The sequence below is a fragment of the Podarcis gaigeae genome, assembly GCF_964106915.1.
Source record: "Podarcis gaigeae genome assembly, chromosome: Z".
NCBI classification, from domain to species: domain Eukaryota; kingdom Metazoa; phylum Chordata; class Lepidosauria; order Squamata; family Lacertidae; genus Podarcis; species Podarcis gaigeae.
In genome coordinates this window covers 22,968,426-22,981,407 of record NC_139691.1, presented here as the reverse complement: position 1 = coordinate 22,981,407, position 12,982 = coordinate 22,968,426, and positions in this window count along the sequence as shown.

The window sequence follows — 12,982 nt, the reverse complement described above, 5'->3', positions numbered from 1 at the left end:
ACTTCAAGACACAGGTGGCGCTGTTGTCTAAACCACCAAGCCTCTTGGGCTTGCCAACTGGAAGGTCAACAGTTTGAATTGGTGCAATGGGGTGAGCTCCCATTGCTTTGTCTCAGCTCCTGCCAACCTAGCAGTTCGAAAGCACACCAGTGCAAGTAGATAAATAGGTACTGCTGAAGTGGGAAGGTAAACAGCGTTTCGGTGTGCTCTGGTTTCCATCACGGTGTTCCGTTGTGCCAGAAGTGGTTTAGTCATGCTGGCCACATGACCCAGAAAGCTATCTGTGGACAAATGCTGGCTCCCTTGGCCTGAAAGCAGAGATGAGTGCCGCAACTCCATAGTCACCTTTGACTAGATTTAACCATCCAGGGGTCCTTTATCTTTTACTTTACCTTTACTTCAAGACTGGATTACTGCAATATGCTTTATGCGGGGCTTCTCTCATGCTTGATCTGGAAGCTGCAGTTAGTGCAGAATGCTGCTCCACAATTGCTGATAGAAGTGAGACCTTGTCAGCATATATTACCTGTGCTCAGAGGTCTGCATTGTTTGCCAGTTTTCTACCAGGCCAGGTTCTAGGTGTTACTATTGGTATATAAAGCTCTTAACAACTTGCAACCAGTTTATCTCCAAGATTGCCTTACCCCACCTGTGCTCACTCAACCACTTCAACTGGCGGAATTGGCAGTACAACAGATGCCACATAATACCCTTCTATTTTTGTAAGAACTTGGTCCTTTAGTGTGGCAGCACCTATCCTTTGGAACTCCCTGCCTATTGAAGGATGGGGGAGGGGGTGTTATGTGTTTCTATGTTGTATTTTTAAGTTATGAACCATTCTGAGATTCATGGCTGAAGGGCAGTTTACAAATTTTAATAATAATAATAATAATAATAATAATAATAATAATAATAATATAGATATATAGATGATATAGATATAGATATAGATATCAAAGTGCCTTTTTTAGTTAAGGTGAGCAGCAAAATAAATAATTACTGTCAGGGTTTCAGGGACAGAGAGCGAGGGGGAGGGGTCCCAGGGTGACGAGGAAGAGGACGACGATGACCCGAGGTTGTCAGTGAGTCCGTCAAGTGAATCCGAGGATTCCCAAAAGGGAGCCCCCCTGGTCAGGCCAAGGGGCAGTAGAGAGGGAAGCAGTCAGAAGCAGGGGAACGAAGAGGGAATGCCCAGTGGGGGTTGGAGATCGGGACCGGCCTCTCCGTCGGAACGGAGTGAAGGGGGTGGAGTTACCAGTGTGTCAGAAAGAGCAGAACAGGGAGCAGAGAGGGGAAGGAGTTCGGAGCAGAACATCCTGCCGGAAGGGGAGGAGTGTAGTACCGAGAGTAGCGTAACGGTCGAAAGGAAGGTCAGAGGCAACGTACGCGCGCCAAGTTCAAATGTGGAGGCGCGCGGAAATGAGGAGAGCCCTGAGGAGGAGCCTGGTCCCAAAGCACGAAGGAGGGGGGAGCAGGCGTCAGAAGACTCAGCCTCGGGGGAGTCCCGAAGGGAGGGAGCACAGGGGGGCAGGAAGACCCTGCGGAAAAGGAAGGAGAGGAAAAGGTGGAGCAGTACAAGCCTCTTAAGCTGGTGCAGGGGCGGGACTGACTCAGAGGGGACTTCAAATGTCTAAGGGTAACGGATGCTGAGCCACGGAGCTTGGATGTAAGGACAACAATGTTCTTCAATAAAACCTTTTGTATATAACTTGGACTGGATTTTGGTCTCTTGTGAGCTGGGACCTCGGGTGGCTCTGACAGTAAGTCCCCTCCCAAAGAACGCAAAAAAATTTTTTGCAAAGCTCACAAACGGTGACAGCCATGAGTGCGGAGGATCAGCTGACAGCACTGCGAACTACAGTTTCCGAACTCACCGCTGCAGTCCTTGCGTCTCAGAAGAAGCATGACGAAATGGAGAAGCGCTGCCAGGACCTGCAAACAAGGTGGGAGCGTGCAAACAGGGAAGGGTTCCCAGGGTCCAGATCAGAGGGCATTGGACTTGGAAGGCGGGGGGGCAGCCTAGTCACCCACTTCGATGGGAACCTGAAGCACTACCCCAGTTTCAGAGCAGACGTTTTGTATGCATTACACTTGCTTCGTTATGACTTTAAAGATGAGGAGGAGAAAGTGGGGTTTATTGTTTCTCACTTGCATGGGCCGGCCAGAGACTGGTTGCGCAATTTGTGGCGTGAAGATGGCCCTGCCCGCCGCGATTCTGATGAATTCATTAAAGCGATGGATGCCTGCTTCCAGTCAACCGTAGATTTGGATCTTGCACGCAGGGAGATATTTGGACTGCGGCAAGGCAAAGCCACTGTGCGTCAGTACCATTCCAGATTTTTTGCTTTACTGACTGCGTTACGCTGGGAGAAAGACTGCACACCTGTGAGGGATTTGTTCTGGGAGGGTCTCAGCGGTCCCATAAAGGACGAACTTGCCAGGGGAGACAGACCTCAGACCCTGGAGGAGGTGGTGCAGAGGGCTCTGGCGATTGGGATACGTCACGAGGGACGTCCTTGGCACAATGAGGAAGAACGTCAGGTGCGTCCACCAGCGAGGACGTCTTCTTTCATCCCCAGGGAGTTCAGTCAGTCACATCCCTCGCCGCTGGGGAGGCAGGGGGAGGAGCCGATGGAACTTGGTGGTGCTAAGGCTCAAGCAACAGCCAGAGCCCCAGTTTCCGGTGCAGTAAAGGCGAAGCCTCCTAGAGGGACCAGGAAGTGTTACATCTGCGACAGTGCACTGCACATGGCGAAAGAGTGCCCCCAGAGGCTCCAGAAGCACACTGCAGCTTTAGCGACGGTAGCTGCAGAAATGATCCAGGAAGAGGAACCTCAGGGAAACGACAATGCCTGGCTGCAAGCAGAATTGCTGGGGCTCAGCCAGGCGAATCTGTAGAACAGTCCCCAGCGTCCTTGCAACCCACAGACCCTTTACCACCCAAGCCAGCGGTGCAGCTCACTGCAACACTTCAGTTGCCAAATGGGACCACCCTAGAAGTGCCCCTCACGATCGATTCGGGGAGCAATGCCGATTTCGTGGGGATGCAATTCGTCAAGCAGCATCGCATAGCGCTTCTGCCCGCCACAACGCCTCTGAACGTAGTCACAGTGGATGGCAGGAAATTGCTAGGAGGGCAAGTTGTGCAACAGACACCTCCCATGGTGATGCGGATAGGAGATCAGTGAGAAGTCATTAGCTTCAATGTCACCCAACTGTCTGACACGCCTATAGTATTAGGCATGAGTTGGCTGGAGAGACACAGTCCTGCTGTAGCGTGGTACCAACGCCAGATCACCTTTTGCTCATCGTACTGTGCTCAAAATTGCATCCAGTCCTGCCAGGAGGAGGGGGCTGAGCACCAGCTGCGACTTGGCATGGTGCAGGCAGTACCTAGCAAGTACGAAGGGTTCCTGGAGGTTTTCTGCGAGAAGGAAGCTGACCAGTTGCCGCCCCACAGACCTTATGATTGTGCCATCGACCTGGTGCCGGGAGCGCAGTTGCCGACTGCAAAACTGTATTCCATGTCTGAGGACGAGATGCAAGAGCTCAGGGAGTTCATAGAGCACAATTTGAAGCGTGGATTCATCCGGGAATCGAAAGCAGTGGGGGGCAGTCCTGTGTTCTTTGTAAAGAAGAAAGACACGCCCCAAAAAAGACTCATTGTGGATTACAGGTTCATAAACAGTATGACCAAGCCCAAGGCCTTCCCCATGCCCAAGATAGATGATCTCCTAGCAACCGTAAGGAAGGGGAAGATCTTCACCAAATTGGATCTGCGTGGAGCGTATAACCTCATACGCATCCGGGAGGGCGATGAGTGGAAAACGGCCATGTTCACGCCTCTGGGCACGTATGAATACAGAGTTATGCCGTTTGGTCTCCAAAATGGATCTCACGTATTCCAAGCCTTTATGCATCACGTGCTAGCGGGACTCCTCTACAAGAAATGTGTGTGTTTCCTCGACGACATCCTGATCTTTTCGGAGACGGAAGAGGCCCACGAGAGGGACGTAAAGGAAGTCCTGCAAAGACTACGGGAGAACAGGCTCTACGCCAAGTTAGAGAAGTGCCAGTTTGATGTGACGGAGGTGGATTTCCTGGGCTACAAGCTGTCCGACAAGGGGCTGGCCATGGACAGCGTCAAGGTCCGTGCGGTGTTGGACTGGAAGAGCCCACGCAATCAGAAGGAAGTCCAGAGATTCGTCGGCTTCGCCAACTTCTACCGCAAATTCATCAGAGGTTTTGCAAAGGAGACAGCAGCGATCACGGACACTCTGAGTTCCAAGAAGAAGAGGTTCATGTGGACGGAACAGGCGGAGCGCTCTTTTCGGAAGCTTAAAAGCCTTTTCGCCTCCGAGGAGCAACTGCTGCACGTGAATCCAGGCAGGCCCATGCGAGTGGAGACCGACGCGTCAGACAGGGCGGTTGGAGCTGTACTCCTGCAAGAAGATCCACATGGAAACTGGAGACCCGGTGCCTTTTACTCCCGAAAGCTCAGCAAGGCGGAGCAAAACTACACCATATGGGACAGGGAGCTGTTAGCCATTCACGCAGCTTTCAAAGCGTGGCGACACTTCCTCATAGGAGCCAAGCACACAGTACAGGTCCGCACGGATCACAAGAACCTAGAGTATTGGCGCACGGCGAAGCTCCAAAGCCAGAGACACATGCGCTGGGCGGAATTCTTTGCGGATTTCGACTTTCGGATAGAGTACATCCCAGGAGATTCCAACGTTATAGCCGATGCGCTATCCAGGAAACCGCAATATCTCGATGAAGCGGCGGCAGTAGCAGCCAAGCACATTTTTGCACCGCAGGCGTGGTCGTGCGCTGCCATCGCAGTAGATCTGGACGCGGTGCGACGCGCGTTGCAAGTGGATCAGTTCGCACAGTCCAAAATGGAGGAGTTGCGCAGAGGTGTGCAGAGTGGAGAAGAGTTCCAACTGCGCGACGGACTGCTAACTCGCAAAGGTGCCCTCTACGTGCCAAGCGACGAGCTTCGCGCAAAGGTTCTGCAGCAGTTGCACGACGCCCCCAGTGCTGGCCACTTCGGTAAGGAGAAGACAATAGAACTGGTGGCAAGGGACTTTTGGTGGCCCCGGATGCGCGGAGAGGTAGCGGATTACGTCGCCAGGTGTGACACTTGTCAGAGGTTCAAGCCAGTACACCAGAAGCCAGCGGGGCTGTTGGAACCGCTGGAAACGCCACAGCAACCATGGGAGAGGGTAGCCCTGGACTTCGTTACTGACCTGCCCAGCTCCAGAGGGAAGACAGCGGTACTGGTGGTTGTGGACCTGTTCACCAAGATGGCGCACTTCATTCCGTGCGCAAAGGTGGCGACGGCGGAACAGACTGCCAAACTCTTCATTGATCACGTGTTCAAGGTGCATGGGCTGCCGCAGTCCATCCTGTCCGACAGGGGGCGCCAGTTTGTTTCCAATTTTTGGCAGAAGCTTTTAGGTATCCTGAACGTCAAGATCAACCTTACGTCGGCGAGACACCCACAGACCAACGGCCAAGCTGAGAGGGTCAACGCGATCATGCAGCAGTACCTGAGATGTTACGCCAATCAGCGACCCGCAGCTTGGGTGGACTACCTGCCGATGGCAGAGTTTGCCTATAACAACACGAAGCACGCGTCCACGGGGGTGACGCCGTTCTTCGCGAACAACGGTCGTCATCCCAGAACCTTCCCGGGGTTCGGGGCACCGAGAGAGGGGGTGCCGCAAGAAGCCGACCAGTTTGCAGCGGAGCTGCAGGAGGTGCACGAAGAGTTGCGGAGACATTTGGAGCTGGCCAAGCAAGCATATAAGGTGCAGGCAGACAAAAACAGGAGAGCGGGGGAGGAGATCCAGGTGGGGGACTGGGTGTGGTTAGCGGCCCAAGCGATGCCAGCCAAGTCGTTGGCCAAGAAGAAGCTAGGGCACAGGCAGTTAGGGCCGTACCAGGTGGAGGCTAAGATCAACCCTGTAGCCTTTCGACTAGCCCTCCCTGAAGGTTCCAGAGTGCATCCGGTATTTCACAGGTCGGTGCTCACCCCCTACAAGGCACCGCACAGGTTTCAGGAGTCTGAAACAGTCCCGCAACTACACACTAAGTCACAGGAGAGGGAGAGGGCGCCTAGGGCCGAACCACTCAACGAGGTCACAGAAATCCTGGACTCGAGATGGGGGGAAGAGGGGGTAGAATACTTTCTAGCCACAGAGGGCACTCCAGCCAGTGCCAACGGTTGGGTGCCGGGCTACGCTTTAGACGAACCTCTTCTAAAAGACGAGTTCCATGCCCTTTTCCCGCATAGACCCATGCCAGCCGAGTACTTTGATGACTGGCTCTTTACGCCCACACTCTCAGACAGTACTTTCCGGGGTTTTTCTTCAGCCGAGGAGAGAACGCCAGAATCTAGCCCGCCCAGGGGATCGTGCTCAGGGGTGGACACAGAACCCTCTTATTGGTGGGACGAGCAACCAGAGGAGGACTGGCGCAGGAAATGGCTGACGGGACCTTGGCCGGCAGCACCAGACGAGGTACCAATGGAAGAGGGAGAAGAGAACACTTTGGGTCAAGAACCCGAATTCGAACACTCATACACCGAACTGCAAGCAGAGGAAATGGAGGTACACAACCTGTATCCTGCATCCACCTCCGAAGAGCTGCAGCTCATACAACCTGCACCCGATGGGCGGGAGGGGGGAAGGGGGGGCTTCGAGGGGGGATGGATGTCAGGGTTTCAGGGACAGAGAGCGAGGGGGAGGGGTCCCAGGGTGACGAGGAAGAGGACGACGATGACCCGAGGTTGTCAGTGAGTCCGTCAAGTGAATCCGAGGATTCCCAAAAGGGAGCCCCCCTGGTCAGGCCAAGGGGCAGTAGAGAGGGAAGCAGTCAGAAGCAGGGGAACGAAGAGGGAATGCCCAGTGGGGGTTGGAGATCGGGACCGGCCTCTCCGTCGGAACGGAGTGAAGGGGGTGGAGTTACCAGTGTGTCAGAAAGAGCAGAACAGGGAGCAGAGAGGGGAAGGAGTTCGGAGCAGAACATCCTGCCGGAAGGGGAGGAGTGTAGTACCGAGAGTAGCGTAACGGTCGAAAGGAAGGTCAGAGGCAACGTACGTGCGCCAAGTTCAAATGTGGAGGCGCGCGGAAATGAGGAGAGCCCTGAGGAGGAGCCTGGTCCCAAAGCACGAAGGAGGGGGGAGCAGGCGTCAGAAGACTCAGCCTCGGGGGAGTCCCGAAGGGAGGGAGCACAGGGGGGCAGGAAGACCCTGCGGAAAAGGAAGGAGAGGAAAAGGTGGAGCAGTACAAGCCTCTTAAGCTGGTGCAGGGGCGGGACTGACTCAGAGGGGACTTCAAACGTCTAAGGGTAACGGATGCTGAGCCACGGAGCTTGGATGTAAGGACAACAATGTTCTTCAATAAAACCTTTTGTATATAACTTGGACTGGATTTTGGTCTCTTGTGAGCTGGGACCTCGGGTGGCTCTGACAATTACTAAGTTGGTATGTAGGTAGATAAAGGTAAAAAAGGTGCTCCATCATAATAAAGTTCAACTGTATAGCCAATAACATAAGACTTGGCATACAAGATTTACTGTAGATTCCGGCATATTAGGCGACTGGGCGTATAAGATAACCAGTCTTATACATGGCAGCTTCGCTGGGCAGCAGCTGTAGGCGGTGGGCTCCACGCCAGGAGGAAGCTGCTTGGTGAAGCTGCCCAGCGATGCTAAGCCGGCTTCGCTGGGTGGCTTCCTTCTGGCGCGGAGTGGAGCCTGCCACCCACAACCCACTGCAGCTTCAGCAGCTTCGCTGGGGAGCAGCAGTGGGTGGCGGGCTCTGCGCTGGGAGACCCAGCATATAAGACAACCCCCAACTTTTTAGAGGATTTTCCGCAGTTAAAAAGTCGTCTTATACGCCAAAACCTATGGTATTTCAAGGGGTCTACAAACCTGCAAATTCCAAATTGTGCCCCCCTCCATGCTGTAGTTAACAGCAACTTAGAAAGTGCTGCGAATTCACACTTTGGCACTTTTAACTCCATTGTTTAATCATTTTTATACTATATTTCCAATTTTGGTGAAAATTTTATTCAGGAAAATGATTCCCAAGAACTGGGGACTCCTAATCATTGTCCCAAGATATTAAAAAGGCAAGAAAGATGATCCTGCCAACTGCAGACCAATCAGTCTTCTTAACATAATAAGTAAACTGGATGCAAGTGACCTAAAATGGAAATTTCAAGACTGGCTACTTCTAAGAAAATATACTTGCAGATGAACAAGTGGGATTCAGAGAAGGATGCCCAACCCTTGACCAAGGCTTAGTTCTCCAACACCTAATAGAGAAGTACTCATCTAGTAATACTGTCTCTCTCTATGTGGCCTTCATCGACTTCAGAGCAGCCTTCAACTCCATCTCCAGAATAAAGCTATGGGAAAAACTGGAGATCTCCACACTTGACAGACGCTTGCTATATTTAATACGCACAGCACATGAAGGGACCTTGCTGAAAGTGCCATGTTCCCTCCAGGGACATCTATCCAACGCAATAGAGACCGAGAAGGGAGTCAAGCAAGGATGCATATTGGCCCCATCTTTATTCAATTTTTATACAGTTGATATGATTCCCCACCTCCACAATATGAATTTCCACCCTCCACAACTCACAGGAAAGCATATTCCGGTGCTGCTTTACGCAGATGACATAGCAATCCTCTTGAGAACACTGGCAGCATATTGCAAGGAGGGCCTATTGGAGCTCAATTACCAGAAAACCAAAATTGTTGTTTTTGCCAAGAGGCCCAAACCACGTGCATGGTTCATCAATGGGCACAAGATCGAGCAGGTCACCTGCTTCGAATACCTGGATCTAGCCCCACATTCCTCGGGAAGCAGAAAAGCCCACGGCGACTACATTGCAGGGAATGCCCACAGAAGCACAAATGCTATCCTCAGGTACCTCAGGTGGACAGGATATACCTGCAGCCCTCAAATTGTTTGAGGCTAAATTGATTGCACAGCTGTTATATGGTCTTCTACAAGTGCCTAAACATGTCTCCAATGCTACCATACGTAGGGCATAAGAATTCATTCATTTTTTCTTCTTCAAAATATACTCCGGTCCCCCACAAGGTCTGAGGGACAGTGGATTGGTCCCCTGCTGAAAAAGTTTGCTGACCCCTAACCTATTCATTCAGTTATGGAATAAGATCGTAAGGTAAAGGGGTAAAGGGACCCCTGACCATTAGGTCCAGTCGTGACCGACTCTGGGGTTGCGGCGCTCATCTCGCTTTATTGGTCAAGGGAGCCGGCATACAGCTTACGGGACATGTGGCCAGCATGACTAAGCCGCTTCTGACGAACCAGAGCAGTGCATAGAAACGCTGTTTACCTTCCTGCCAGAGTGGTACCTATTTATCTACTTGCACTTTGATGTGTTTTCGGACTGCTAGGTTGGCAGGAGCAGGGACCGAGCAACGGGAGCTCACCCTGTCACGGGGATTCGAACCACCGACCTTCTGATCAGCAAGTCCTAGGCTCTGTGGTTTAACCCACAGCGCCACCCGTGTCCCTGGAATAAAATAGTGTGCAATTGTTAGATAAACACACCAGCTTATTTGGAAACCTGCAACAGGGTCATGGAGAATGCACCCCACAACCACATATGCACCAGGGGTAGACCTTGGTAATATGGCGCCCTGGGGCAGACCAAAATTGCCCCCCATGCCATCCCAAAGCCACCTTCCCAAAGCTGGCTAAGTGAGGTGCCCACTTTGGGAAGGAGATGTGAGACTCCAGCAGGGTCCTAGCCCCCCCCCTCCTTCTCAAAGCTAGGCAAGTACTAACTAGGCTTTGGGAAGGAAGGAGGACTCTAGAACCTGTCAGAACCCTCACATCTTCTTCTCAAAGCCCAGTACTTACTAGGCTTTGGGAAGGAGATGAGAAGGTACTCCCTTGTCCCTTACACCCTGTGCAGAGGATCCGGTTATTCAGCCCTAAATCCGCCTCTGTCCATACCCTCAAATACCCTACTCTATGCTGCAGCCCCTTCACTATGCTCCACACACACTGAATCCCCTATGAATACCCGAAACCACTACGCCCTGCAACTCTCTCTCTTTCTCCCACAGAAACCCACCCCATACTGCAGCTCCATTCTGACTCAAATGGGGATGATGCCTCTTCCAAGATAGCACTTGACAGTTACAGTTTGTCCAATTAAATGTTTTAACTGATTGACCTAGCCAATTAATTAATTGACTGAAAACACAATCCTCCACACAGTTCCCTGGGAGTAGAACCATTGAACTCGGTTAGATATATTGTGCTGCAAAGCTGCGACTCAAATGCTGTCATAGAAACAGGAAATAAAAAGGGGAAACCCCCTGTAGTAGTGTAACCCAGGGGTCAGGGGCTTTTTCCACCTGGAGCCACATTTCCTTCTAGGCACAAATCTAGGGGCTGCATGCCAGTGCTGGGCAGAGTTAGAGGCAAAAGTGGGTGGGGCAGCCAATGTACAATTCACCTCTGTACAAGAAGGCTGCTGTCTACACAGATTCACATACCCCTCCCTCTCCTCCATCCAGACAAGTGGGACTTATGCCTTGTTCTATTTCCAAACATGATCTTGACAGCTTTCTGTTATTATGCCATCCATTATGTTATGTGATTGTATGCCACTGTGATAGTAAAGAGGAGCTTTCTCTTAGGAAAGTGGCTGTGATGAATGCCAGCACACTGTGAACAGCATTTCTGAAGTGTGTATGTGCTACCCAGGCCACCCAGTAGCAAAAGACTATTTTAAAACCAGGATCATTAACAAAGGGATTTATTTTTTTTACTCCCCAGGAATTGCAGGAATGGATTCTTATAATGGCATGTGGTCATGTCACATGGCAATAAAAAGCCTTTGTTGCCATCCTTGAGCAGTTTGCCCTGACATGCTTGGATTTTATGAATGAGCAACACAGCATCCAACTTCAGTATCCCATTGTCATGTTGTCTATATTTCTCGTTCTCTCTCTCCCCCCAACAATCAGCTCTTTAAAGGTCTCACTCAGCTCTAAATTACCTCTCAACAGTCATCTTATCACCAGCAACAATGGATCACCAGAATCACAAACCCAGAAATTCAACAATCCTGTGCTAATTCTGGTCTCACAGTAATCTGAGCAACATGACCCAGGACCAACATGCCATACAATGTGATATAAATCTTTGCAAATGCAAATGCCACATCTTCTCAAAGCGGTCATTGTCTGCCAACAACATCTACTACAGTGGTACCTCAGATTACATACGCTTCAGGTTTACAGACGCTTCAGGTTACAGACTCCGCTAACCCAGAAATTGTACCTCGGGTTAAGAACTTTGCTTCAGGATGAGAACAGAAATCATGCTCCGGTGGTTCAGCGGCAGCGGGAGGCCCCATTAGCTAAAGTGGTGCTTCAGGTTAAGAACAGTTTCAGGTTAAGAACAGACCTCCAGAACGAATTAAGTTCTTAACCCGAGGTACCACTGTATTTGTATAGGGTAGACTTCCCCAAGCATTGAGGATGATTGGAGTTATCGTCCAAAACATTTGAAGGAGAGGTTTGGCGTAGGTCAGCTTCAGAAACGGGTCAAATCCTAGTTGTAGAATTTGATGATACTTCCTTATCAGAAGGAAGACCCCAGCATGTGCTGCAGCATGAACCAGGACTGGATGGAGATAAGTCACCAAGAATGAACACCAGAAACCATACTCTAAGAATTTGCTCCAACTGGACACATTCCCAGCTTGGGACTCTTCCATCATCACAGGAGACTAAAGAACATGGACTACAAGGAGTCTAAACCAATGTGTAGACTTGTTTGGAAACATAAGGCATCCCCTGTCAGATTCCTACTTGACAGGGGGAACCATGTCCAGTCAGGATCAGAACCTCACTAATACATCAGGATGAGTGAGTCAACCAAGCTGACTACATAAACCAGGGAATGGGGAACCTAAGGCCCTCTATATGTCATTGGACTACAGCTCCCATCATCCCTGACTGGCTGGGAAGAAGCTGGAGTCTAACAACACCAAGTGGACACCAACCCTGACATAAACCCTCAGTTACTGCTTGGAGACTTCTTGTGCCATGGCCTCCATAGATCTACTCAATAGATTTATTCTAGGCTACGGACTGAAACCACATGAAGGCACATTTATTTATTTAATAAAAAAAATTACACCACTTGTAAAAACAAAAAACTCAAAGTGGTTTACAAAAAAAGGCAAAGCATTAAGATGAATTAGCAACAATAATGTAAGACTTTCCAACAGTTAAAATGGCAATAAAATAAAAACAGCTTAACCAACTTTCAGTACCAACTTTCTTAACACCTGTGTAAGCTTGCCTAAACAAAAAATGTTCGTAGGAGGTGCTGAAAGTGTACAGTGGTACCTTGGGTTACATAAGCTTCAGGTTACATACGCTTCAGGATACAGACTCTGCTAACCCAGAAACAGTGCTTCAGGTTAAGAACTTTGCTTCAGGATGAGAACAGAAATCGGGCTCCGGCGGTGCGGCAGCAGCAGGAGGCCCCATTAGCTAAAGTGGTGTTTCAGGTTAAGAACAGTTTCAGGTTAAGAACGGACCTCCGGAACGAATGAAGTACTTTACCTGAGGTACCACTGTACTGTACAGTGAAAGTCCTGTCTTATATCAATGAGGCCTTGCTGAAGCTAAGCAGGTCTGGATCTGTTCTGTGCCTGGATGGGTGACTGCTTGGGAACCATATGAGTGCTAGCTTGGGTTCCATGGCATGGAAGAGTGGTGGGAAAGGATATAGTATAATATACTATGTATATTAAAAAACCAAATCCTTCTGGAGAACTTTCCCCTTTCTAGGCCTTCTGACTGCTGATGGTGCAAGACACCTTCCTCACCTGATGTATTTTGTGCACGTGGCTAGACTGTCCCCTATGCTACCTGGAAAACTAAGAGGGACCATGGAGGACGC